The 27,960-nt window shown below is 44.6% G+C and overlaps 1 protein-coding gene across 3 annotated transcripts in view; it reads right to left on the bottom strand.

Annotated features, from left to right (window-relative positions):
- Positions 1-27,960, bottom strand: part of SLC7A1 (solute carrier family 7 member 1) — a 73,050-nt gene that overhangs the window by 35,329 nt on the left and 9,761 nt on the right. Inside the window, exon 2 of one of the 3 annotated variants that reach the window (XM_063102318.1) lies at positions 5,170-5,267. The exons of 1 other annotated variant lie outside the window; for it this stretch is intronic. The gene's annotated coding sequence lies outside the window, so the exon portion shown is untranslated. Of the gene's footprint in view, positions 1-5,169; positions 5,268-27,960 lie in introns of those variants that run through there. One more of the 3 variants, XM_063102320.1, reaches the window with a different exon arrangement.

Genomic DNA, 27,960 nt, shown 5'->3' with positions numbered 1-27,960 from the left:
GTGTATTGCTTCTGAATTAAGGGGGAGGATATCTCTTTTAATGAAATCAACAAGGGGAAAAAAAGGAAGGCACGAGGGTCCAAAGACACGTCAAAACCATCTCGAGAGTCTGTTTAGGAGATGATGACAGTTAGGTACATGGGGTTTCATTATGCTTTTCTCTCCACATTTGTGCATGTTCAGAAATTTCCAAAATTAAATGTAAAAAGAAAGGAATCCATCCAGGACTGACCAAGAAAACACTGAGGAAACTCCTCCCACTACCTGCACCAAGTTCCACCCCACACCCCCATGCCAGGACAGCCCCAAAATGCTCCCAGCCCAGTTACATATTAGATAGTCTTTTATATAGGATTAGGTTGAGCCACATGGAATTGCCAATACTCAACCATTTCAATTTTACTTAGAAAAACAGCCAATATTCAAGGATCTGTGATAGGCAGACCTGGCCTCACCTCTCCCTAGCTATATCCTTAGACATTTCTCTGAGCATAAGTCTGAATCAGTGGGGACTTAGGCTGAAAGGCCAACCATCGCTCACAACACAGGCTTGATCAGAAAAGCCAGGGTGAGTTTCAGAGAACTGACTTAGAAAGAAGGAGCGGTTCATAGGTGATTCAAAGCTGGTGGTGGCTAGGCACACACACATTTTTGTGCCACACACTGTGAAGAACACAGATGAATTTTGCAGTTCACCTCTTACCTTTCAGCAGGTCACAACCTAACCGAGGAGATACAGCACATACCGGCTGAGCTACAGGTGGCAAACAGTGAACAGTGAGGCCAGAGCGCTGGTCTGAGAGTGGCTGGCGAGGGATTTACACCTTCCCCTAGACGTGAAATTTTTTTTCCCCCTTTCAGCCCCCTAGAAGTGAAATTTTTAAGCAAAGGAAGGTCATCAACACAATAATGTCTTGGGAGGCTTAACCTGGTCTTGTGGTGAAAGATGCTGGAGGGAGACAACTGGGCACAAGGACTTCCAATTGCTCAAGGCTCAGCCTTCCTTTTGGTAGCAAATCAATGTTTGCCTTTGAGTACGATATCTTAATCCAACTAATAAAGCACCTCTGCGTAAGCAAATGCTATATAACCTTCCGTATTTACCTGCTATTTGTTCTCCTGTCCCTGCTTTTTTCTCTAAGAGCCCTGAGACACACACCACACACACGCATGCAGTTACCATGGGAATTATCTCTGCCGTACATGTCATGCACGAGATAATCCCTCTGCAGGAAATGAAACATTTTATGGTAGGGCTTCCTGTCCTGTTCATAGCCATACTCCACCAGTGGCCAAGATTTCAGACACTTGCTCCAGAAGGAGCCTCTTGCCCATTTTCAGTCTTCAGCAAATACCTGTCGTAGCTTTCTAATCGCTAGGTGTTCTCTTTATGTAACATGCTTACAGCAGATGCCCTAGCAGGTGGTCACAGAACAGCCTCTATTACAGAGCAGAATTTCACTCAGTTTGTCCAAAATTCCTTTGAGGTGTCCAGAAGCCAACAGCCAATTCCCAGAGAGGACCGGGTGGAAGCCAGGGACGGTCAGAGCAGCCCAGAATGCTGGGCAACTGTGAGTCTTTCCCACTCCACAAGACAGCGGGTGGTGTTAAGTGTGAAGGAGCTCTTCCAGCATGTCAGATGGACCACAGTTTTATCATACGTCATAGGCAATGCTACCTGCTTTGCTTTAATGGAAGGATCCAGAGCAACGGCATAACCAGACTGTCACTCCAGAATGCTCCCCGAACTTTACCTCACAGCTTCTCACCAGCCGGAGTCCAATGCAACAGTCCATACTGCAAATGACCGAAATTCTCCCCTTTAGTCACTGCTTTAGGACAGTTAAGACTCCACATCTTCCAAGAATAAGGAGAAAGAGCACAGATGACTTGTATTGATTTTAAAGGAATTCTTTTTTTTTTTTTTTTTTTAAATTTTATTTTACTTCTCAATATACATTGTAAAGGAATCCTTAAAGGCTGAAAATAGACACTGCAACCTATGCCCCAATAATACCCTCTGCAGTCCCCATTGCCAAAGAAAAGCTACTGTGAGGACATCTCGTCTGCTAGAAGTTCATTTTCCTACACAAACAATGTGACAAAACCACAGCTGAGTTCTAAGGCAGTTCAGAAAGAGCGACTGGACCCACCACGCTCCTCCTGTAGGACTGGGCCCTCCAGAGCCCTCCCCAGCCAGCAGGGTTGGTGATGGCCCAGGCATACCCATGCTGGCCCGAGGATAGACGGGCCCTGTAGAGCTGTGACCCTTTAACAGATTTAAAATCATGAACCACTGTAGAGAAAAGAGAGGAGCAAAGTAATTTTTCACAAAAATAGATAGCAGATGGGAACCACTTTTCAACCCCTCCTTTCAAGGAGCCAGGAGAGGTGGCCTATGCTGGGCAGTCCCTAAGGGGGCCCTGTGATCTCCACCTCCTGGTGTTCCTTGTGTGGGTGGGACCTGGGACTTGCTTCTAACCAAGAGAATATAGCAAGGGTGACAAATGTCACTCCCATGATTACATGACATTACAGATGGCTCCATCTTGCTGGCAGACCCTCCTCACTAGCTTGATGAAGTAAGTAGCCATGTTGGGGAAGCCCACATGGCAACCAACTGCAGGTGGCCTCTAGGAGCTGCATCGGGCTCTGGGAACTTTGGGTGGCTTCTGGGAAGTGCCTGCGGGCTCTGAACTGCAGGCGGCCTATGGGAACTGCGGGCGGCCTGTGGGAACTGCTGGCAGGCTCTGGGAACTGCGGGTGGCCTCTGGGAACTGTCATCACGCTCTGGAAACTGCAGGTGGCCTCTGGGAATAGCCAGTGGGCTCTGGGAGCTGAGGACAGCCTCTGGGTCAGTCAACAAGAGTCCCAGGCCCTCAGTCCTACAACCACAAGTGAATCTGCATTCATTCTCTCTTTAAACCCTAGAGCACATAAAACCCAGATCTCACCATTTCTTTAATGCTCTGCTTCATTGGGGGGTAGTGGCGGGGGGTTAACCTTACTTCACCTGAAACTATTTTTTCTTGATTAAGGCTGAATGGTTTGAGTGTAATTTCCCCTTCTGGAAAAAATGGAATATACTAAATGCCTGTTATTTCATCTTTTAAAAATTAAGTATCTACCCCAGGCCCCTGTTCTAGGAGTTACAGGAACTGCATAGCTGATGATGTACACATTGTCTCTGCACTCAGAGTGCTCACAGTATGGAAAGGAAGAAAAAAGCAAGTAACTATTTACAATCACACACCCATGCGACAATTATTTATTGTGCACCTACTATATGCTCTCTGTCCTTCTAGGTGCTCAGGAGGCAGCAGGAATTGAACAGACAAAGCTCCTTGCCTTCATGGTGGGAGAAGACAGAATATGATAAATCAAAGAACTGAAAGGTCTCCAGGAGATGCACATCTGCGTTACCACCTGGTACCTGGTCTCTATATCCTGAAGGGCTGATGTCATGATGGTACCCAGTAGGCCCTGAATTCACCGATTTGAACACAGTTCAGGACCTTGGCCCGAGGATCATCCAAGGGCTTCCCACACACTCTGATACAGCACTGTCTGACCCAAAGAAACGAAACAGTCAGATGTAGGCTTTTCACTCAGATGTCAACACTCAGCCCCAGTGTTAGGTAATAGGAAGATGTTCTAAAACAGTCTGTTAAGAAAGTAGAAACACATCTGACTGATGCAGCAAGAGGAAGAATGCAGAATGAACTCACTCGAAGTAATTTTACTAAATAAGCACCTAAAATGAGAAAGAAAAAAAGGATCCTCAAGGCTTATACGCCCCGGCACACAATGGCTTCTGGCCTATAGGGAATATCCTCCCACTTCTCTTGCTGGCCAGGATCTAACTTCATGTATTGTCTTTGGGAAAGTGCACCTGGTAGTTCTGCACCTTTGCTTCTGACATTTACAAGGTTGCAGTATCCGCATAAACAAGGTGCTTCCTTATGGGCTAATCCTCCCCTGGAACGTGCAGCTATAGGCAGCCCCTCTGCTCCCCCTCTTAATTCTCATTTCAAGGCAGATGTTCAAAGTTGCTTATAGGTGGCAAAGGTCACTGGCTATATCCCCCACACAGTCCTTCTGATTAAGGACTCAGCCCAGGCTGCTGATCCTGACGATGTGTGCATTCTTAATGTAGCTATAGACTTTAAATTAAGGCTCTGAATGGCCTCGAATGACTGTAAGAATGTGAGAGAGGGAGGTGAGGTTCATTATACAAACATACACACACTTTCAACTGAAAAAACTTTACCTCTGTTTTTTGTGATGAATAAAATAGTGACAATAATGATGAAGTCTCCATACTCAGGGAATATTTTTAGTTTAATGGAAAAATAACAAGAGCAATAGTTTTAAAGTGTTTTTATAGTGGAGCACTTTTTCCCCAAACTACATCCTAAACTGAACCCAAATATAAGAATCATAAAACTGGAGCTACTCTTATTTAAAGAGAGATGGCGGACATGGAGCCTCACTGGCCAGCCTCGACTTCCCCTGCCCTGCCTGGCTCTGGTGCCCCACTCAGAACTCTCAGGATCCAAGGAACAGAGTGAGATACACTGACGTACAGTAGATCGTCGTAGTGCCTAAAAGTCTTAAGTAAAACAGTGAGAAGTTAAAGGGAGAGAGTGAGAGGAACAAGAGTAAGATGAGAAGTTTTGCAGGTGAAGAAACTGGAACCAGCCCTTGACCTTGAAAAATGCAAAGGCCCCAGAAGTCAAAGAGAGAAACACAGCCCGATATTCCTGCCACGGCACTGCACGCAGCACGGGCAAGCCAGTGACCCTGCATGGAGCATGATGACCTGACACCTGCGTCCGCACCAGGACTGAGGTGTCAGGGCTTCAGACTGATCCCTTTCCCACACCGTGCTCCAGTGCCCAGGCCTCAGGCAGCAGGCCTCGCCAGTGCAGGGTATTAGAATTCTGTCTGAAGGAAATGTGAAAAGGCAAACCTGTGTTGTGCTGAGCCGACAGAGGCCTGAAGAGCTAGATGAGTCTGGAAAAGCACAGCAGTTAGGGATTTAAAAAGATGACGACTCAGAGTTTTAGCTGTCAGGTAACTCAAAAAGTCAACAGCCAGCTAAACGTCTAAATGAACCACACATTCTAGCACAAAGAAGATGCAGCAGTGATGGCGGGCAGACTGTACCTGGAATACAGTGTGAGGACTCAACACCTTCTCACCTGAAGATCTCCTGGATCTCAGAGCAAAGACGTCTCAGGAGGACTACAAGGGGCTTCAAGCTCCTGAAAGGTAAGAAAGAGCCATCAGACATGCTGTGTTTTGGCCCCAGAACCTCCAAGTCTGAGGCTGGTGCAGGGAAGAATGGATAAGCTCAGCTGTGCAGCAGGACGGCACCCCGACTTCACACCAACTGAAGACGAGGTGAATTGCACAGGGAGGCAAGAAGGTACCTACCATGGGGACTCATCAGGCAAAAGGGGTGTCACTAGGGGAATTCAGGGAGAAGTTGGGAAACCAGACTAGGTGATCTCCAAACCAGGATTCCACAATTTTATCTCAACAGATGGAGTCTCATATTTCAAAAAGGATGATATAAACGCACCACATCGGCTATTTCCACAAATTTAGGGCACAGAGGTGGATAGGCAAAGGCTCTGAAGCCCCTGCTAGGGGTCATGAAGGGCACTGAATCCTCCTGACACTGGCATTGAGAAGCAAGGTCAGCTGGTTTATTCGGCAAACAGCTGCACTCCAATTCCATTTGGGATGGAGTTCTCTATGCATTAGCTGCAGGGAGCACACATCTGCCCATAACATCAGCAGTCTGATGACTTAGGGATTGGCTGAAGATTGTCCCAAAAGTGGGACTTGGTGCCTGGAGGAGTGGTCTGCAGTCCTGTCAAGGCAGCCTGAGGGCATGGGCGGAAGAACCTCCCAGATGCATAGCATATAAAGTCCTCTGTTTCCTAAATCTTAGCATTTACACTCTGCACAGACTCATGTACTCACCAGGAGCTGGAGAGGTTTAATTAAGCTGCCTGAATATGATTTGCACCTAATGTGAACCCAGAGAGGATTATCATTATGCCAAAAATGCACATAAAGATGCTAATCAATGGCTAGAATTTTATAACTTCAACAGCAGCAAACCAGATTTCCAGCAGTTGAAATCCTATCCCACCCCAGTACCACCTTCTGTCCATTCATTCTACATCGATATTTCATTCCTTTCCACTTTCTATTCCGAAAATGTCCAAACCCACAGAAAAGTTGAACAAAAACTTATTCTTCATCTCCATTTACCAATATTTAACATTTTGCCATATTTACTTTATCTTTCTTTAGACAAATATATACTTTCCTTATGAACCACATGATAAATGGGCTGTAGCAATCATGACATCTGACCTCTAAGTAGCTCATAAGAATGACACCATCCTAAATAACTGTAATGCTGTCATCACTTGCAAAAAAGTGAACATCAATTCAATAGTATCTAACAAATAGCCCACGATCAAATGTCCCTGTCGATATATTGCTATGTCTTCTATCACATGCTAGGAGAGCACTGAGAAAAATGAGGATTAATAAGGTTAGTTCGCAGTCCAGAAGGAACACAGACATCCAGGTGCCCTGCCGCGAGATGGCCACCAAGGTGATGATTTATATGTCAGCCTCTGTCACGGTAGAACAGAAAGAGTTGCAGACTTCAAGAAAGGCTTTGGCAATGACGTTGTTTAAAGGGTGAGTTTACCGAACATAGAAAGGGGGAGGGAAGTTCCAGAGATTCAGAACTGACTGCAAAAATGTATAAGGGCTTGAGTGAGACAGACCTAATCCCAGGAACCTATGAATGTCACATTACATGGCCAGGGGGAATTCAGGTTGCAGAAGGAATAAAGGTGCTAATCAGCTGACCTTGACAGAGGAAGATTCTCCTGGGTGGGCCCAGTATGCTCGCTAGGGTCCTCAAGGGAGCGAAGAGGGAGTAGAGGAGCCAGTGTCAGAGAGATGTGATATGAGAGAGACCCCATCCGCCCCAAGACCAAGGACCATGGAATGCAGGCTGCCTCTAGGAGCTGGGAAAGGCAAGGACGGATGCTCCCCTGGAGCCTCCAGAAAGGAACACAACCCTGCTAGCACCTTGATTTGAGCACACGACAGACCTCCAGAGCTGCAAGATAATAAGTTTGTGTTGTTTTATTCTCACTAAAAAGAAAAAAAAAGCAGAGATTTGAGAAAAGGCTGAGAACCATCAAGAGTGCTGAGTGCCAGTGACTTAGAGGCAAAGTCATCCAAGTACTTGTTGTTGAGCCAAGAAAACTGCGTTTTATTCTAGAGGAGAGGGAAGGACAGCCAAGAGCCATGATCGGGATTTGTATTATACGAAGATAACTCTGGAAGAAAAGGGGCAGAATCTAGAAGGGAAACAACAACATCATTTGTTGCAAATGATAAAATTTGAACTCTCGAGAAAAAAATTATAATTTTATAAAACTTGTGTCAGTCATCAAGATCTCAACAGCTTCCTAAAACTTGAGTTTTCTGATAACATTGGGGATGATACTGACAAATGTGACATCTAAAAAAATATTATATGATGAAATGCGCCAACATTTGGAAGATCTACATAATTCAGTAGACAACAATTCAGTAAAACAGAATCATGCACAGGTAAACGACGGATCCAAAGCACAAAACAGACTCATGGATTTTAGAGCACAAAATGCTCATTGATACGGTTTCGGATTCCTCAGTGGAACCAGCAACCAACCGCCTGTCGAGTTTTGGTGTACTATCAGAAAAGAATATCCACAATTACCTGAAAAGTATTCCCCCTTTTCTAAGTCCATACCTGTGGGACCATATTTTCTTTATATACTTTAACTAAAACAACACCGAAACTGACAGAAGGCAGGAGCAGGTGGAGGAATCCAGCTGCCTTCGATTAAGCTAAACGTTACAGAGATTTGTAAATATGTACAACAATGCCTTCTCACTGAATTTTTTTATTTTGCAAAACAGCATTCTTCATAAAAATGTTATTTATGTTAACATAAAACAGGTTCATTAGGTGATTAATACATCATTATTTCAAGCTGTTCTAAATTTTTACTTCTAATTGATAAATATTGATAGATACAACCCCCATAAGCAAAAGCTCCTTGGAGGCCTCAATAGTCTAAGAATGTGAGAACATTTGGAGACCAGTTTGAGAACCGCTGCTTGAAGGGTTTGTCCGAAGAAATGAACAAACACAGTGAAGCGTATGTATATGCTCAGCATCAGAAAAGGGCTCTCCTGATTCTTTGGGCATGAATTAAGCAGCCTGCGATAGTGATTCTTGCTCTAGTCACATTTTCCTGTCATCATATAACAGCAGTTAATGCTCATCTGAAAAGTCTAAAAAAAGGCATACCAAACATAAATCCAAGATGAATTCAGCAGGATTAATGGGATTGGAATATATACCAAATAAATTGACTGCTTTTCTTAAATCCAAGAATGTGCCAACAGGGTTTATTCTAATATTTCAGATTTGAAAATTCTTTTGTTAAAAGCAGAGTAATGAAAATGCTAGACCTCATACCTAAAAAATTCAATTTCATTTTTCATAATATAGCAAGCAACATTCCAACACTACCCTTGCCAGGCTTCCAGGAGCACACAGGGACTGTAAAAGTATGACCGTGACAGCATGTGGCTATATTATAAGACATTAATAGTGGACGCCTGGCATACCAAGGGAAAACATGCACATAAAATCACCTGAAAACATCAGCAAACGTATTTCACTGAACAATTTATAAACCAAAAGGAGTCAGATCTTTCCATTAAGCATATTCATAGAAACCAGTAAAAATGATTTATTTGATTAAACATAATGTCCAACTTTTTGGCAACTTACATAGCTGCTTTGACTGTAAATGGGTTTTCATATTATTCTTCATTTCAACAAATATGTGTGAGTGCCACATACAGTTCTAAAAACTGGAGATGCAGTAGTGAACTAACTCGACCAAAATCTCTATCTTTATGGAGCTTACCTTCTATTGTTGGGAATACCTCTTCAAAAAATAAGAATAGATGAGATACTAACTGGAGGAAGCACATTTCCGATTTCCTAAAGCAAATGCATGAAATAACAAGAAATAAGATGAACCCAACTATGCCAGAAGCTGTCGTGTCCCATGAGAAGGTCAGATGTTATGGTTACTGGCAACTGCAGCTGAGGTGGCTCTAAGGGATGAAGCTACAGGGGACCACAGTTCTAGGGGACTTCAGTTAAGTCTCCTGACTTCAGCCAATAACTCTGGCAGGACCTGGGCTCCTCAGGGATGGCTGGGTTCCTAGGAACAGCACAGGGACTTCCCAAGGTGGTATGTGGGGGTGTCAGTCTTAGGAGGGCATTTGTAGTTTGAAAAAGCAAACTACAATTAGTTCAATTTTTCCTTTGACGTGAATATTGTTTGGAAATTTCTACATGAGTTTTTCAGGTTTGTTAAAAGGGAGCATGGGCTAAGAGGCTTAAATAACTTTCCTGTTCAAGGAGAGAGATGGAGGATGCAATCAAAACCTAAAGCACAGAATGAAGCCCTCAGGGTCCCTAGAACCATGAAGGCACGGCCCTAAGCATCACCAAAGAATTCAAAACTGTCCTCAGAGGCTCTGGCAGTCTGAGGCCTTTCTGCACCTTCCTATCAGGAGCCTACAGCATGGGCACTAGGGGGGCATCATCAGGACCTGAGCATCCCTGAGGCTGCACGTGCAGACACGCAATTCCCAAAGGGGTTCTTGGACCACAGGAACTTGGGAGCAATACCCTCTGTCCTTCAACCTTCCGGCTGGAAAACTCTGCATTTTACATTTATCCAGACTCTTGTATACTGGCAAGGGACAGATGTGGACAATACTAGAAACCAAAAGTCTTTTATACATCATGTTCTCCTAGATTCCTTACTGACCCACACTTCTGACTTCCACGATTCTATCACAGCATAACATATTCCCACTTACCAGCTTCTCAGTGATAATGTGCTGTCTTTTACCTGATGATAGGGGGCTTCCTAGCTGTTACTCAATGGTTCCCCAAGCAAATTCACCAAATAAATTCCACTGTCTACTTGAAAATACTAATTTCTCTTTTTATTATTTTATTTTACATTGACAGATAAAATTGTATGTAATTTACTATGTATGACAGGATATTTTGAATATATATATACATCATGGAATGACTAAATCTGGCTAATTAACATATGCATTACCTCACATAATTATCATTTTTGTGATAGTCTACTAATTTCCAATGTCCTGATGCCACCTTTATTTGGCACCCACACCAGTTTCTGTCCACTCCCTAAAGCAGCAATAAAATTTAAATATAAAAGCTGTTTGAAAGACCACACAATCTATATAGACATTGTGGTTCTATAATACTTATGGTGGAGGAGAAGGGGGTTACAAACTCTAAAGGAAATGCGGTCAAAGAAATAACAGCAAGGTATTTATCCTACTCCTAACCCTTTAATAATTAAAATTACTCCAGTCCATTTTGCACCAAGGAAAAGATCACTTGGCTCAAAATTTGGTGATTCATTCGCCTCTCCTTTGAGATGCAAAATACTCTGGGAAAGGCTACAGAATCCTTCTTTGCTGTGCACTGCAAAAGGCCATTCTTCCCTTTGGCATAAATCTGGCAATGGCTCAAAAACAAAGGAGCAGCTAGAGACACTGGGATGGGCTGAGTCAGTGGTAGCGAGAAAGTGGTTCTCCACTAGGGGTGATTTTGCGCCCCCCCCCCCCCAGGGGACATCTCTGGAGACATTTTTGGTTGTCACAACTGAGGCATGGTGGTCAACTATGGAAAAGGCCAGGCATGCCGCTAAACACTCTACAGTGCACAGGACAGCTCCCTCAACAAAGAAAAGTCCATAGTGCCGAGGTGGAGAAACCCTGCCTCACTTGTGGAACTGTGGACTGCAAAATGTTCTACAGATTTAATTGAGTGGGATTTTTAATGCCTTACTATTTAAATTTTTTTTAAAAAACTACACATAATGTCTGCAAATGAGCACCAAATGTATTCATGGGAAAGCAAAACCTTGTCTTCACATCCCTGGAGAACTCTCGATGTCCCCAAACCAGGATAGAGAATAACTAAGAGGCAAGCAGACGAAGAAGAAAAGGAAAGGATTCAAAGGTGTAGTGGAGGGAGATGAGTTTCCTGTATTCACCGGGTTCTCCTTTCTAAGAGCGAGGCTGCTGTCCTGTAGAACTGCTGGAGGTGCTTCCGCCCTGCAGGTAAGGTGGCCAAGATGCCAGACACCCACGCTGTGCCCCGCATTCTCATGTGTCTCCCGGGTGGTGCTCACGACCGTCCTCCCACCGGGGACATGCCATCCCCACTTACAGATGAGGTGCTGACGCTCAGAGAGGTAAGTAACTCAACTGTGAAATGAAGGTGACATTGACATTTTATAAAAAAGCCCCTGTGTCATGAAAAGGACAGTGTGTGGTGTTGCAGTGGGAAGGCTATCTTCACCTGGGAGAGGCAGTGTCCCGTGGGTGGGGTGGTGGCTTCTCTCCCAGCAACACTCTGCCGCACAATGAGCAGTTGGCGCCTCTTTATTTAAGGCCTGAGAACTTGAAATCTTAAGCCCTAAGAGTTGGAAGGGACCAACTAGCCACCTAATGTAGAAATCCATCCCAGGCCGTAAAAGGGAAAAATGACCAGAGCAGGACAATAGTGGGAGAAGAGGAAGGAGGACGGGGGAAGGATGCACTGATTTTCCATGCGGTCATTTCCCTCCCTGCACTGTACAAGCTCTCACCAACTACCCTCCGGCCTAGCACAACAAATGCACACCTGAAGTCACTCGTATCCGCACTGACACTAACCGTAATATAGGCTAACGTTTACATTACGTTCACAATAAGTGCCTACTATGTGCCAGTGCCCCCCTGAGAGGCTTATACAGCCACTACCCCCACTCCACCTATGAAAAGCCAGCCACATAAAGCAGGTATGAAGTGGAGTCTAGGCTCCAGCTCTAAATCCACTCTGATCCTCCATTATTTTTAATACTACTGAAACTCCACGTGAGACTTACAATAGGTCCCCTAGGGCAACAGGCCTAATGTAATTATGGTAAAAGCTTAATTGACACCAGGAAGAGCCTCCCGCTTAGCAAACACACTAAGATGCAACACAACGTGGAGGTGCAGGTTTTGAAGACAACTCTGGTATCAATGCCTGCTCAACCACTGACTAGATGAATAAGCCTGGGCTTGTTATTCTGAACCTCAATATCCTCACTTACCCAATGAAAAAACTACTGCCAAACTCTCAGAACTGTTAATTAAAAAAACCCAAAATTAAGATCATGCATATAAATACACACAGCACTTTTTGAAATAAATACATTCTTGGAGAATTTCTCTGAAACACTTTCTTTCATTTCATTCTGTTCTTCAACTGCACTGGCTCTTAGCTGGCACTTTGAAATTTTTCTGCCAAATAGCTAATAAACTACACAAACAGATAAATGAAGCCAGGGGGAGCTGCTATTTAAAAAAATCCTCCAGTTTAAGTGAAAGATTGTTTGATAATCAGTTCTTAATTACATGGCTTATCAGTATTTTAAAAAATTATCTCATTCAGGCTGCTGGGGAAGACTGTGGCGCCTATCCTGAATTTGGACATTTGATGTTTCTCTCTGCCAGTGACCTGACCAAAAGAATACAAAATACAGTCTTTGCCAGTGAGGAAGTGCCCAAATTAATGAGAAGGCAAGAGAGCTACTCATGAAACATAGGAGTACAACACAAACACTGCAGGGTTATCTCCAAAACAAGCAGAGGGAGAAAGGAGGCCTGGGGAATTTCAGGGCAGAGCCAGCGGACCCAGCTTGGAGTGGTCAGGGGAGACTGAGGCAGGTAACCCTGAACAAAAAGCCAGTGGTGGGGAGGAGCACAAAGGGCCCAGGGACAGCAAGGGCACCAGCCTCCCAAGAGATGGGATAGAGGCACCTCAAGCCGGGCTCTGCTGTCAATGGTCGAGCCACTCCAAGCTTCCTCAAGGTTTCTTCTAGCTCTACGACAGTTTCCCCTGAAAACACACTCGCTCGCTTTGGCCCCACACTTGTACATTCTCCCGTGACTCAGTCAATACAATCCACAGTCAGTCCCTTATACTCAGGGTCCCCTTATGCCACCTGCCAGGACCCAGTTGGATCCACCAGGAAAATCGGCCTCTTGTGCACCTGGTTGTGCCCTGGAGAAGTGTCCGGGAAAGGCACTGCCCCTCGAACACTCCCAGGTGGGCTCTCCCCGCAGGATCAGACAGCAGCCCACCTTACAATTTCCCTTCTCCCAGTTCTTGGGCAGCCTCAGGCTACCCCACCTCATCCACCTTAACCAACATTTTTTTAAAGCAGCAGCATCCACGGATGGTTCTGGGCCAGGGACCCATTTCCATCTGCAGACCCTCATACCTCCCAAGAGGTGGTGAGCTGGCTCATTATTAGCCCATCACTTTGTCAAGTCAAAGCCAAAGTCACTTCCCCTTTCTGGGGAACAAGACATGGAGCTGTTTCATCAAAACCGAAGAGGAGGATGATGGTGGTGGCTGCAGGACGATGTGAACGTAATTACTGTCATTGAACTGTACACGTAAACATGGTTGAGACAATGAGTTTTGTTATGCGTACTTTACCACAATTAAAAAATGCTTACAATCCAAAAAAAAAAACTAAGAGGATTCCTCAAAAAATTAAAAACAGAGATTACAATATGACCCAGCAATTCCATTCCTTGGAATTCCCAAGATAAATGAAAGCATGTGTCCACATAAAAACTTGCACAAAAATGTTCATAACAGCATTATTCATAATAGCCCAAAAGTAGAAACAACTCAAATGTCTATCAACTGATGAAAAGATAAAATGGGGCATATCCGTACAATGTAATATTTGGCCATTAAAAGGAATGAAGTACTGTCACGTGCTACAACATGGATGAACCTTGAAAACACTACGCCAAGCGAAAGCAGCCAGTCACAAAGGCCATATGTTGTGTTATCTCACTTATATGAAACACAAGAAGGAGATCAGCGGCTGCTAGGGCTGGGGTGGGGACGGGGACAGAGAGGGGGGAGTGGGCATGACTGTTACAGGTACAGGCTTCCTTTGGGCAGTGATGAGAATGTTTCAAATTGTGGCAATGGCTGCACAACCCTGTGAATATACTAAAAATCACTAAATTTATACTTTAAAGGGGTGAACTTTATAGTATGTAAATTGTATTTAATAAAGCTGATTTTTAAAAAAAAGCTAAACGGAGCTCGGTCCACAAGCAACCACAGTATATAGTCTTTCTATGACCTGTGACCAGGCAGTCCCAACAACTTCTACACAAGCTCAGTTGCTAAAGCAGCGCTTTCTCCCACATATTTTAATTCTGCTTCAAGTCAAAACCCCCTACCCCAAACTCAGTAATTATGGCTCTGGCTGCAGTTGGTTAGAGGCTCTCCACTCTACTTGCAAAAGCCATTTATTATACGTTATAGTCATTTTGCTTTGAGAGTCTCACCAATGTGAATTAGCTCCTACTTAATAAATCTCCCAACGAGTGCTGCCTCATCTTTTGTTGTTGTTACACTGGGAACACAAGCTCCAGTTTTAACACACAGCTTAAAATATTTCACGGCGACAGGGCACAGAATGATAGAATTGAGAAAGCTTGCAGCATTCACTGGTTTAAATAATGCAATGTCCATAGTTTTTAAGTGTTTAACTCAAACAGGGTGCTGGGGAGACGGAACCCCTCTCACTGTGTGCATATGGTCCAGGATCTCAGAGAAAATGAAACAGCTGGAAGAGGTACTGAGAAGCAAGCCACAGATATCAGCGGCGAGAAACAGAACAAAGCCTCTTAGCCCCAGCACAGCCTGTCCTCGGGCCAGCAAGGCTCACTCCCAGGGCAAACCAGTGAGGCTGCGAAAAGACATGCCCAGCTCAGGGAGCTGGAGGCAGATTTGCGGATACTTCCTGCACTGAATGTTTGGAATGCTCACAGGGCTTGGTCGCCGCCTTGCCTGCCAAGGCACACCTGACAGGTGAGTTCCTGGCACTGACAAGCTCAGGGTACAACAGCATGCAGGGGGTGTCAGCCTACCTCTTCTGACTGGGGGAGGCCCCCACAGTGTAGCGGCCTGGGAAAAGCCCACAAAGATAAATGAGCCTCGGATGTGGCCTGGAGCCCACACAGGTGCCCAGGCTCAGGAGCGAAGAAATGCCTGCATGCCAGCCGGGAATTACCAAAGGGAATTAAGCAAGCTTGCAAGCCTTGGCCTCTGAATTTCTGTGCTTCTTTTATACACTTAATTTGTTCTCCTTGAGCTAAATCACTGTGTTGCTGCAATTCTACACAGGAACAGCGGGACAGGTAATACTCATGCTGTTAAGGCCCTAGCTTTGGGGTGTGGTTTATGACCACCTCCCCCAGCTCCCACCTGGACACTCTTTCCTGGAGGGAGCGGAGGCGGGTACAGGGCACCCTCACACCTGGCACTTGTTGGTCATGACTCACTTAAAAGAGGGCCTTGCCCTCTTATTTTCTCCTCTAAATTTACTCAAAGTTTCTTCTTTGAGGCTCTGGGTAAAAAGGTCCCAACAGGCTACACATAACACACGAAATAGGCAAGGAATGTGTTATTGGGACAGAACAAGATAAGATCTAATCCATCCCAAACCACAGTCTATTCGCAGACCAGCTTCGTGAGTTTCTACTCTGTGTTCACAATGTCATTTACAGTATTTTCCCTTAAATTCACCTTTTATAATTTAAACAAAAACTTTTAAAACTATTACTCTCATAACTGGAGCACCACCAAAATTATCTGAAATCAGACATTAAACTCACCTCCATTACCCAATGTGAGAGAGCCAGCTGTTTCCTGATGGCTACAGCCTATGGGTGGTGGCTGTGGGTGTGCCAGTCATGTAACACACATTAGAACTTAAACACAATTTTAAAAAATGCTTGCTGGTGCTCATCACACACAGAAGCACACAAAGAGCCTTTATGAACTATGGCACTTGGCCCATTTTTGTATTGACCATGAGCTAAAAGTTTTTTGTGTTTTTTAAAAATTTTTTAAGTTTTTATTTAAAAAAAAGAAGATGGTGATGATTATGGAACAGAGAACACATGTGGCCCGTAAAGCCTAAAATATTTGCCATCTGGCCCTTTACAGAGCCCGTCTGCTAAGCCCTCATCTGGTCTACACCTTTATTGTACCACAAGGCAACTAAGTCCAAATGCACTGAATGACTCAGAAGCACCTGAACACAGGTCCCAAGGCTTCTGAATGAAGATCACCAAAGAGGCCACCAGCCTAAGTACTTTCAAAATGGGTCTGTCCAATCATTTCTATTACATTTTAAGAACCGAGTCTCATCTAAAGCAAAGAAGAATGTGGGCTGCACAACTTAGTTCACTTGTGTTTGTCCCCAGCTCAATTGAGGGCAGCAGGAGAGGTGCCTGATGTCTGAAATCACATCCTGTTTACCCTGAACCACTCTCCACTCTTCCCTACTGCGGGGCTCACCTGTGTGGGTCTCCACACCAGGTCACCTGGTACGTACGACCCAAGCTCCTGGGGATGTTCAGGTCCATTCCTCACTACTCCATGATGCTAAAACCCTGCCTTGCCTTTATAAATAGTCACTTCCAATCGCCCAATTTGAGAATGTCACCTATTCCCTACAGGGCCCCTGAAGGCTCAGCCTTAGGGACAGGGGATCCTGGATGTCTGCGGCTACTGATGCTAACTCCCGGCATGCAGATGCCAGTCCCACTCCACGGATGAGGCTTGGCCGGATGAGCTCACCTCCATCTACTCTGTCCACAGACAACCCAGTCACAGTACACAAATTAAAAGAAAAACAGTCACAACCAGGGACAAAAGTTTTCTAACATAGTAGAGAAGCTCCCTGACAGCCTCATTCACACAGTCACATCACCTGGACGGGCCAAAAAGGTGAAAATATCTAGCATCTCCCTACCGGACTGTGACTCACGGGTAGGTTCATTCATGATGTTTCTATGGCATAAGATGAAATGGCTGCTATGCTGTGTGCAGTGGTCCCTCTCCCAAACTCCACATGGAAGAGGATGCCAGGGCCTGGGTGGGAGGGCCTGGCAGCGCGTAACAAGCTACATCACCGATGTACCAAACGAAGTACACACTGAATGGAAAATTTTTTTCTATGTTCCATTTTCTATCTGTTCATGGATTTGATGAGGAACCAGAAGACCTGCTTGCCCTGGCTGTGTGATCTTAGGCAAGCCACTTGACATCTCTGTTTCAGTTTGACCATCTGAAACTGGGATAACGATGCTTACCCTAACTCACACCACCACCCCACACCTTGTTCCTACCGTGAGGATCAAAGGACACAGAGGCAACATAGAGGTTAAAATCTCAGATTAAACTGGATTCAAAATATGATGGGCAAGTCACAAATTCTCTGAGCTTCCTTTTTCTCCTCTGCAAGATGAGGAAGTTTAAATGAATTAATGTATGTAGAGCACTGAAGAGCACCTGGCACTATATGTTTGCTATATTATTAATTTCTTAAACTATAAGCCATCTTATTAGTAGCCAATATTATAAAGTGCTGTGAAAACTAAGTACCCAAAATGATAACTGTGTTTTTACATGAAAGTATCCCGTAATTGACAAAGCACTATACAAATATACAATTTAAAAAATAATTATTTTATTTTAGTGTTTGAATTATTTCCACCTGCCCAAATTCAGATGCTTGAAGATTTGAAGGCTGGTGCCTAGAAATATTAAAACTATTAAAAATCTGTATAAAAAATTTTTTTAAATGGGGGAAATTGTAAAAGCATAACACAAGGACTGAGTTTTTACCCACTGATTTTGATTAAGTATTTACACATCTAAACATCCCAGTCTCTGTAGAGCTAACAACCGAAGTCCTCTGCTGGGCATGTGTGACTATGGCCGCTCTGGATCTCAGCTCAGGCCGTCCATGTGCTACAAGTGATCTCAAGTCATGTGCTGCTGGGCACACCCGTGGAAGGCCCAGCTCCACCGAGAGGCCTTTTCATCTCAGTTTGGCTCTTGGGCCAAATTTGGAAACTTTAACTTTCATGAAGAAAATAAAATGCTTTTGCTTTACCCATTTCACTACAGGGTGGCTTCTCCAATTTCTTCCACCCAGAACTCAGGCAGAAAAAGAATGCCCAGTTGAGAGACGGCTTTCCTCCTTCCAGGAGGTCTAGACGCTCACAGAGCACAGTTATTTGTTTTGCAAACTGTGTGTATATATACATTGAATGGAAATGTTTGTTTTCCATGTCCCGCTCTACGTCTCTAAAGACAAATGATTAAAGAGTAATTTCAAGGGCATCTTTTTTTTTGGCTCATCCCCTGTGACCTGGTTATATTAAGCAGCCTCACTTCCTGCCTTTTAACTCACGTTTCGGTCAACGTCTCATCCACTCTTCTTTGTTGACCTTTATGTGTACAATGTTGCTTCAAAAACCTTCTTCAAAGGAAAGGTCAAAGTGAAACGTCACTGGGAGGAATGCCAGATGGCCAGCAGCCAGGGAGGCACCCGATGCCCAGACCTGCAGCCACCTGTGGCGTGTTCGACACAGGCACCAAAAGGCAGGTGGTGGGGGGGTGCCACGGCAGCCACCTGTGGGCCCCAAATGCCACACACTGTTGGGACCACCTGGTCTGACTCCAGGTCACACCCAGAAGATGAACAGGCCCCCAGACCCCCAGGCCCTCCACCCAAGAGTTCCCTACTGGGTTTTGTACTCCACGCACACACTCTGCTAGAAACCACAGGCAACAGAAAAAGGGGCAGTTGGGGTCCCTGCCCTAGAGGGGCTTGTAACTGAACAAGGGAGAAAAGGCATAGAAAGAGTTACAGAAAGACCAATCAAGAGGATGCCATAAAGACAGAGGCAGAGGACTGGGAAGCTAAAACCATTCTGGAGTTACCGCACCAGGTGTGGGACCACAGAGAAGAGGAAAGAGACCATGAGACAGACAGGGAGGAAGGACCAACCAGATGCGATCCAACACTGAATCTGACAGGCAAAAGACGGGAATGAGCCCAAGGTAACTTAATTTACTGTATGTTCTCAAGTGGCTAAAAGAGAGGATCTAAAATGCTTTCATCACAAAGAAATGATAAATGTTTTGTGATGACAGATATGCTAATTACCCCAATTTGATGATCACAGATTGTATACCTGAATTGAAATATAACTCTGCGCCCCAGAAATATATACAATTAATACGTGTTAAGTAAAAAATAAAGAAACTAAAACAAAAACAAAAAATAAAATCTCAAGCCCAGATGACCAAAAGAAATCCTAAGTATGAATTTGGAAGTACAGTCCCGTGTTGCTTTACACATTCCAAGCAATGTGTTGTTAGGCAATTTCGTTTGAGCATCACACAGTAGACTTACACACACCGAGATGGCACAGCCTACTCCATGATCGCTCGGCATGACCTCTCACTGGCAACCTCAGCAGTGGACTTCGTATGCTCAGGGGCCTTGACAAACAAAACAACACAAGATTAAACCAAGCATAAGAAAATGATGCGACCAAGACACTAGGTAAACATGAGGCTGCCACCAGCCCAACACGGCCTGTTGTTTTCCAGTAAACCTTTTTCCTAATAAGTAGAAGGAGCACACTAAAATAGCAATAAAAAGTATAGTGTGGTAAGTACATAAACCAGTAAGATCGGTAGTTTATCATCAGTTTTTTTATGTACTGTACACACAATCATTGCGCGTACTGGCTTTACATGACTGGCAACATGGTAGGTCTGTTTACACCAGCATCACCACAAGCAACTAAGTCATGCATGTGCTATGATGGCTGCAATGTATGTCACTGGGCGACAGTAATTTCTCAGCTCCATTATAATCCTAGGGACCCCCATCATACATGCAGTCCACCACTGAACTGAAACAACGTTATGTGGCAACTGAAAACAAACGTCAGGGGTAAATCTTAACGTTTCGTAGCACTCACCGTAGCAGCTAATATTCTTTACTCTTTAAACAGTTTGTCAGCTGAGGATTATTTGGAGTACAAGTCACAAGTATCTGTGCTGAGCCTAAACCAAACAAATGAACAAACACACCTGCCGTTACTCCTGAGGACACACATGTTAAGGTTCACATACAGCAGAGAGGCAGCAAGGCCACCACCTCCCAAACTAACATGAATCTCATCTAGGCCCCTTTGTGTAACTGTTGTTAGTTCCAAGAGTGTTTAATCAAATGGACATCTAAGAACAAAATGATTTTCCTATTTATACATAAAAGTGCTATTCAACTTAGTACCGATTTCTCTTGATCTGTACTCAAAGAATTCCCAGGGATGCCTTATCAAAAAAAAAAAAAAAAAAAAAAGAGTACTATATACTGGGTTTATATGATAAATCCACAATGTATTTTTAATTTGTTAAAAGAAACTTTTATTTGCTTTGCTACTGAGAACTTTCCATTCTGCTAAAAGGCCCACATTTAGAATTTACACACAAATAGAGCCTGGACAAATGAAAGATGTGTTTAGCTTTTGGATATGCCATTAAATATTATTTGGCATAAAACAAACATGCCATATCTATGCCTCTAAACTTTGAGGTATTTTATGATACAGTTAAAGGAGTTAAGCTGAAAGCGAGTTTATGTACAAACTAAACCTAAGGTTTTGCATACCAATGACTGAAAAGTACAGATTCCAAATGAAGCGTATATTCTTTGTAGTAACTTTTTCAAACTTGGCCCAAAGGACGATATTTCTGTCCTCACTTGAGGGACACTGGCACGTGCTGTGGTCATCTGCCACTGCCCTGCAACTTCCAGTAAAGGACCTATCAGCCTATAGTTCCCCATTCAGAGCTGAAGGTACATTTTTTTATTGGTTTTCACTAAATATCATTAATGCTTAATGTTTGTTGCCTAGTGCTCCCATGAATAAAAAGCATAAACTCATGGGACTGGTAGAGTCATCAAGAAATATAAAGCTTTCTGCAGGTAGAAAAAACCACACAACTATCTAGGATAAAACTGACCAATTTCTTAACAGCAGAGAATTAGTTAATGTAACTGACATTGTCTTAAAATTGGGGATCAGTTACTTGCATTGTATCATTGCTTCCTGGGGGCACAAATTCTGACATCAACAATAGAAACTTGAAACCAAACCTACACACTTCGTGCAACTAGAAAGTTAGAGAAATGAAGGGAGCAGGATGTCTGGGGCCGCTTGCTGCACCTGCTTTAGATGTCCATCTTACCTGTGCATTTGCTGAGGAGCCATTAGGTGAGTGCCCTGTGGGCTTTCTGGACAACAAGTGAGCCATCTCTACTGCCATTAAAAAGTAAGTGTAGGAATGAGAAGAAACGTAAAAAGGGAATGAATATCTACCACCCAACTGCTAAGTGTGCATACTGTGCTGAGAACTGGCCAGCCCCTCCCTGGATTCCCAGACACCCTGGAAGGTGGCATCTGACAGGTGAGGAGAGGAGGCCTGGAGCTCATTCCTACACACAGTCCGACATAGGAGCCAAAGCTGGACTTTTCGGTGTCTGCGTGGCACCAGCACCCCCACTCCTCCCACTTCCCATCCAGGTAGCATGGGGCAGAGGAGCCCTTGCCCTGGCCCGTCACCTCCATTCCTGATTTTAGTCTTAATTACCTAAATTTAAAAGCCAATATGAAACTCGACAGATTATTTTATCAAGAAGAAAACACTAAGTCAATTCTACAATTCAAATAAAATTCCACACATAATGTGGCCTTCTTTTACTGTGCTCTGATTCGGCTAAAGGTACAGAGAACTTGAGTCAGATGGGGCTGAAGGCTCCCTTTCCTTACACCTCAGCAGCAACCACCTTCCCTTGGGGCCGACTGCTCCGGCCAGCGGCCTGGCTGGAATCCAGCTCTGACTCTGCACTACCACCCAAGGGTCAGAAGCAGGGCACCAGATTCATAGGGCTCCCACAGCTGGTGCCAGCCCCAAGCACCTCCCTGGGGGGATGGCAAAGCTGCAGAGGAAGCTGAGCATCCAGTGCAGGAGAAGTGACACTGACGGCAGGGTGGCAGTGTCCCCTGGGTGTGTGGTTCTGTGAAGTACCAAGTAAGGGGGAATGGGGTAGAAGAACTCCCTGGCTAGAGCAGGGGAATCTCCTGCAATTTGGCTCCTGGAGGGGGCAAGAGGGCTGTGTCCATCCCGGGGCTGCACCTCACTTTATTACCAGTCATGGAAAGTCCTATTTGCTTTTTATTTATTCTAAAACATTTGTGAGTCCTGACAAGGACACGCACTGACTTGCAGAGCTGGTTAACGAGTTCGTGGCTCTCCTGGCCATGGCCTGTGGCAGTTTGAATCTCTGATCACATCTCTTACTCTTGGTCTCTCAAATCTCTCAGCCAGCCCCCGAATGAAAGTGAAAGCCTCTTTGGGGCTTGACAGACCTATCAGAATTCTGTCCAGAGAGCAGATATTTGAGACATCTGAACTTGGGCTGTACAACTGAAGTCTTTTCTGCAAATTTGACTATTTACCATCCTTTGTCCTCCTATGAACCTGCATGAACTCGGTGGCACAGCTCGTGTACACTGTGCAACACAAGGGCGTGTTATTTTCATAAACACACATCTGCATGTGTAAATAAGAATGCTCCATCATCAGCTGGATCACATCTGCTAAGGGAAATCTCAAGGACCTTGGGCAAAACGTTTTCAGGCCAATAAACAGTGCTGAGTGTCCCACCGTCTGTCTCCAGGCTGAGACCACCTCACAGTCCAGCAAAGGCAGCAGGGAGAAATGCAAATCTGGCATGATCTTCTCTGAGCTGCTGTTTCTTCCTGGAAAGGACACAGTGAGTTGCTGAGTCAATCGATGATGGGCACCCTGGGCAAGCTCCCGCCCTGTACCTTTTAACCAGGCACTCCTTGCACCAAGGTCACACCGGCACTGGAAGTGAGCCTTCAACATGCCTGCTGTTGGTTCCCTGCCATAGCCCATCAGAGGCAGCAAATTTTAAAGACTCCTCTTGTTCCAGATCCAAGGCTTCCCTCCCACCCTGGCCCTTTTCTTTGCATGCAGCTACCCGGCAGCAGGAAAGAACCCTCTCTCGTCTTTCAATATGGCCTTCTGCTTTATTCCGCCAGGGAAAGTATGTTTCTCAGGAGGGCAGGGGATGCAGAATCAACAACACTGTGAAGGATTTTAGAAAAGAAATGTTTCGGGCAGAGGACAGCTCTTTCTAGACATCTCGACAGAACTGCAGCTGGGCTTGGCCGCTGCTGCTGAAATGCAGCATCCTAAATTCAAGCTGGGTGGGTTCACACAGGAAAGATTTCTTTCTCCTGCCTTTGTTGAGGCCTGTATATTTTTTGATGTGTCTGGCTGGCCACTCTTTTTGAAAAACAACCTCTCTCAGGCTTCCCCCCTGGTGAGGCAGTTTGGGACTGAAACTTCTCATGGCCTATCCCGACATTCCAAACCTCCACCGGAGACGCCCTACACAACAGGACACTGCTGCCACTGACCTGACACCAGGAAACGGCTGCCCCTGCCATGAATGGATAAGCATCCACTAGCGTTTCATCAGACCATGAAGCACTTGGTCCAGGACCACTCACTTTTTCCAGAGTGGCACTGAGGAAATACACTATTCTGAATGGCAGAAGCTCTTCCAGAGTATTCCTGTAAGGGGGCACAAATCTGGCACCAGGTCTTTTTTTTTTTTTAATGACAGTCATTTGTTTCCTGCCAGTGGCACCACTGCCCTGCTTAACATTTCTCAATTGAAACAAGGGCAAAAGTCACACTTCTCAAAATCTTTGTCATCATCCTAACACCAGAACTTCTGTTTCTACCACGTCTGATCATCACTGTTCCCACTCGACCCACTTTCACAGTGTGGTCACCAAACTGTACAGAGCTCTTTGGTGGATCCACGATCATGGAATGTCATAAGTTCCCATAGAGGGCCAGAAACTCCAAAGAGAATAGTATCCTAATGCAATCTCTTGGAATCCAAAGGCAGAAAACGTGGCCCTGAGTGCAGGCGTCTTGCCCAGGACCATGTGAGTCTGTGCTGAGCTGGTGGTGTGCAGGCCTCTCTGCTTTCAGGACACGTCTGTTGAGGGGAGGAAAGCCTGGGGGTAGAGATACATCCTGGATCTGACTCTTTTGGAGGGGAAAGTATGATGAGTCCCCAGGAGGTCCTCCATGGGCAGAGCAGCAGGGGACACTGGAGACGACGTCTCCAGATCCTCAGGCTCTATCGGCCTTCCAGCCCTGTTAAGAGCCCAGAACTACTGCAATGGCTCCCTCTCTGCTTCACCAAATTTATTTCCCAGACCCTTCAAAAATACATCCCCTTTTTGAGATCTATTCCACATTACCCCTCCACGAACTCACAAGGAGATCATGCCTTGTGATGGACAACACATCCTTCTCCTTCACAGTCATTTCTTACACCGTCAAACACATCTTAATTTCCTCACCAGGCTGCTTCACTGAACAATCAAAATACATCCCTCTAGCTGATTATTTCCCTCTCCAGCAAAGGCAAGAGTACAATAAAGCAGAGAGATTCTTCATGGGCTCAACAGCAAAGTTCCACCCATGTAACATGGTATTAATCTTAATGCCTGGTGGGGCAAATAAATAATGTGCAAGTTTCTAGAGACTGAAAAATGTAAAAAAAAGTGGATTAAAAGCTGCTATCTACATTCCTGAAAGAGGTGCCATAAAAACTAAATCTGATTTTCCCAAAGAAACAATGACAAGATGGGATTTTCATAAAGGGAACACATACATGGTGCAAAATTCAAAAGCTATCAAAGGGCACAGAGTTAACTGTGAGTCCCCTCTATGTCCTGACACCATCCAGAGACTTCTCTGATCACAACTCCCAGATTTTGAAGAAAAATACAAATGATATTTCTATATCCTATTTAACATAAAATCTTCTAATGAACCAGACAACACAGCAAAAATAAAAGACACATGCAACTGAATTTAGGAACACACCATTCCCCTTGCTTCCCTTATTTTTTTCCCTTGAGAAGGTACAACCAAACCATCTATATCATGGAATTCCGGATGATTTCTGGATGTTTTCACAGGCATTTGCAGTAAAACATGTGGAGGAGCTTAGGACCACTTCAAAGCTTTTTGAGAATCTGATCTGTTTTGCCATCTTCTTCCTCACTTTAAATTTCCTTACACAAACCGAATGGTCAAACACAGCCGAGGTCTTTCCTGTATTAGTCAAAGTCACATCTCTCCCCTCAGCTGTGCCCAGCACCTCTGGGATACTAGAGGGAGTGGAAACCATGCCCAGGCCCCCTTTTTACCTTTAGTCATCCATTCCCGAGACATTTTAAGAACTAAACATAAGTAAGCTGCAGGGAGGCTTACGTGCCCAAGCATACACCTAAACATGTGCCACCCCTTCTAAGTGGCAGCCTGGTTCAAGGTCCTCCAAGCAGGAGACCCTGGAGCCTTGCCCACCACCCAGCTCTGGCAGCACAATTCCCGCCCCCACAGTGCACCTCCAAGCCAGGTTCATCTTCCCCTCGCTCACCTTTTATTACAAATCTCCTGACATCCACCTCTTCCATTAAGAACTTCCTGACTAAGAGGGAACAAGTAGCAACCTCTCCGCAGCATGCTTCTCCACCCTCAGCGCCCTGGAGGGATCGCTTTGCATGTTAATTTACACCTACTCCTGTACCAGCAAAGTGACAACACATTCAGGTACAGCCTCAGGAATGGGATTTCTCATCTGGGAGAAACCTCCCTGAAGGCTGAAGCTTCACCCTTCACACACCAATCCTAATTATAGCGGGCATTTACTAAGCACTCATGCTAAGCCAGGCAATATTCCAAAAGCTTTAATCCTCAGTGCAGCCTACAACATGGGGACTGTTACTTTCCCCATTTTTCAAATGAGGAAATTGAGGTGCAGAGTTGCAGGTGATCATGCAACATAGACCTCCTGAGATGGGGAAAGCTGCTTGCCACTCAGCTAAATTATCCCAAACTGCAGTGTTACTGAGCATTTGTGACTCTTCACACAGTTCTGTCCCCTTCCTAGCTGCTGGGCCCTCTGCTATCACTTCTCACTGCTGTTGTGAGCCCCACCTCTGCAGCCTAACTTACCACTTCCTATCTGCAGTGGGCTGTAAACAGATAACCAGGCTGGTCAGAAATGAATGCATGGACTCCAAATGAACCACCACACCCCTCCCGTCCCAAGGGCACTAAAGTAAAATGGGCTCTGGGACGCAATTTCTTCAGATCAGTTGAAAAAATATTTGAGCGTCTACTCCATGCCAGGCACTAGTCTGGGCACAGGAGACACAGAGACAAATGCATCCCAGTCCCAGGCCCTACCTACCCTCAGAGAGGTGAGGTCTACTAGGCACTCCAGCCTCCCTGGATCAGTTCCAGGCTCCAGCAGTTTTATTTTACATGCTTGCAACTTACTCCAAGGGGTCCTGGGTGCTGGTTAGAAACTCAGTCTCAGACCACACCCCAGACCTACTATCAGAATCTGCATTTCAGTGAGACCCCACAGGGAAGGAGCTCATATGCATGTGCTGTCTAGATTGTTTAAAGACACCCAAAGTTTGTCTTCAGGAAACTTCAGGATATGAAAGGCACTATCATGTATGCCAAGTACTTAACTTACAGGCAGGGCAGTACCTTAATTCAGGGTAGTAGCGCTGCCTCCACAAAGCATGGTGCTGAGGACCCGTCCTCTCCCTCTGGGCCTGCTCCCAGTGCTTCTCCACATAGCGGACACCTCGCTAGAAAGAGACCTCTGCTGGGGCCTCTGAGAGCCAGCCGCCCCGAAGAAGCTCCAACTCTTCCACCAACTCTAAGGCTCTGCAGGGTGACTCAGCAAGACCTGCTTGCGGATGCTCCACGCAGGACAGTTAACGGGCAGCCAGGGGCAAAAGGAAAGTGACTCGAATTTGTGCAGAGCGTTTCTCCTCCCCTGAACACTGCCTCTACAAAATCGCCCAAGGAGGCAACGCTCTCACTGTGACTCACCAGACCACAAACTCGGTCTTCCAGTTATTAGTCCTGAATCCTAGCACAATTTAGATCTGATAATTTTCTAAAATACTGATTGCATCAAACTGAGACCAGCAACACAGACATTCCTCCAGTTCAATATGATTACTCAAAGAATTAATGAATGTTCTTGCTTAATATCTCCCAAGATTGCTGAAAAAGAAATGTCTTCCAACACAAGTTGAAAAAAAAACCAGAAACTAGCTGCATAAAATTCCGAGGTTACAGACTTATGAGGGAAGTGTTATATAAATGCAATTATAGATTATCACTTATTCCAAATGACATTAATATGTATAAGAGCATAAAATCAAGTTCATGAGGTTTCTTCTCAAATACTAACAATATAGTAACATTTGTAATTTATTCGTGAATTTTTTTTAAAGACTGTAAATGAAGTACTCTGAATTCTTACAGTAAATTTATTTTTATCGAGAAGCATAGTAAACAACAAGTTCACAAGGAACAAGGACACCTATTTGTACATTGTTTCAATAAACTGGGCAATCTATCTTGTTCTAGTTCTCTGTTATGTCACTATGCCCCTATTCAGTAGAATCAATTCCCTTGATTTACAATTGTTTTAGAATTATATAAACAGACTTGTTACTTAAAGGATATTTATTTTCCAAGCAAAAAATTCAAACACTTAAACGAAAATCCATCCAACTCTTTCAAGAACTATTTAATGGTATGACTGCCATTCTAATTTTATATTCTCAATATTACATTCAATTTTAACCATCAGACTTGACAGTCCAAAAATTAACATTTCTATCAGTAGATATCTTTTC

Source organism: Cynocephalus volans, chromosome 7 (assembly GCF_027409185.1).
Source record: "Cynocephalus volans isolate mCynVol1 chromosome 7, mCynVol1.pri, whole genome shotgun sequence".
Lineage (NCBI taxonomy): Eukaryota > Metazoa > Chordata > Mammalia > Dermoptera > Cynocephalidae > Cynocephalus > Cynocephalus volans.
The sequence above is the reverse complement of the archived record's forward strand: the minus strand, read 5'-3'. Positions and strand labels throughout refer to the sequence as shown.